Source organism: Antechinus flavipes, chromosome 4, assembly GCF_016432865.1.
Source record: "Antechinus flavipes isolate AdamAnt ecotype Samford, QLD, Australia chromosome 4, AdamAnt_v2, whole genome shotgun sequence".
In the NCBI taxonomy this organism is placed as follows: domain Eukaryota; kingdom Metazoa; phylum Chordata; class Mammalia; order Dasyuromorphia; family Dasyuridae; genus Antechinus; species Antechinus flavipes.
This window is the reverse complement of record NC_067401.1, coordinates 319,448,194-319,449,369: the sequence shown is the minus strand read 5'-3', so window position 1 is coordinate 319,449,369 and position 1,176 is coordinate 319,448,194. Positions and strand designations below refer to the sequence as shown.

Here is a 1,176-nt window from a genome sequence, read left to right as displayed (position 1 = left end):
CCAGTTTTCCCACATCCCTTCCAATATTCATCATTATCTTTTCCTGTCATCTTAGCTAATCTGAGAAGTGTGTAGTAGTACATCTGAGAAGTGCATTTTTAATTTGCTTTTCTCTGATCAATAGTGATTTAGAGCACCTTTTCATATGACTAGAAATGGTTTCAATTTTTTCATCTGAAAATTGTCTGTTCATATCCTTTGACCACTTATCAATTAGAGAATGGCTTGAATTGTTATAAATTTTCTATATATTTTAAAATGAGGCCTTTATCAGAACCCTTGAATGTGAAAAATTTCCTCCAGTTTATTGCTTCCCTTCTAATCTTGTCTGCATTGGTTTTGTCTGTACATAAACTTTTTAACTTAATTTAATCAAAATTATTCACTTTGCATTTAATAATGTACTCCAGTTCTTTGGCCACAAATTCCTTCCTTTTCCACATATCTGAGAGGTAAATTATCCTTTGTTCTCCTAATTTGCTTATAATATGAATGGGATATTTTAAAGAACACTTTTCTCAGTCTATTGTCTTATATCCAAATATTGTTTTTTGACTAAATATCTTACTGCCTAGATCAAAATTCATCCTGAAATGTCTCAATGGTTTTTGCAGCCACTAATATGGCTCTTCCTGAAACATTGAAATACAGGTGGCCAGGAAATGAAAGGAGGATGTGTACATAGGCTCTTTAGAGCACTTAGGGGCCAGAGATGAAGTGAGGTAGTACAAAAACTGGCAGCTATCATCATGGTAAGTGAAGTGTCAGTAGGCACAATATTAGCTTGATCCAAATAATTGAGAACAAATTAATTAGTGCAAGAGTTCCTAATCTTTTTTTTTTTTTTTTTTTTAATGATGTAGGCTCCTTTGGAAAACCAGTGAAGGCTATGGAACCTTTCTCAAAATAGTGTTTTTAAATAGACAAAATAAGATATGTAGAATTATAAAGAAAAATAATTATATTGAAATGCATTTCTTAAAATATATTTTTTTTCTTTGAATATCAGAAACAGGGGAGAGCAGTAACGCAGTCCCTCAGTATTACAAATTATGCAGTTGAGTTTCCCGCATTTGAGGAAATCTCAGGGGTCAATCCATCTGGAATGCAATGAAAAAGCCTTGCCCTGAGGAAAACATTGTCATGATCATGGAATCACTCCTGCCAGGTAAGTAT

At 33.1% G+C, this 1,176-nt stretch overlaps 1 non-coding gene across 1 annotated transcript; it reads right to left on the bottom strand.

Moving 5' to 3' along the window:
* Positions 1-1,012: 1,012 nt before the first annotated feature.
* On the bottom strand, positions 1,013-1,176 carry LOC127563689 (U1 spliceosomal RNA). The gene has a single exon (XR_007954125.1). It is a non-coding gene; the product is annotated as a U1 spliceosomal RNA (small nuclear RNA).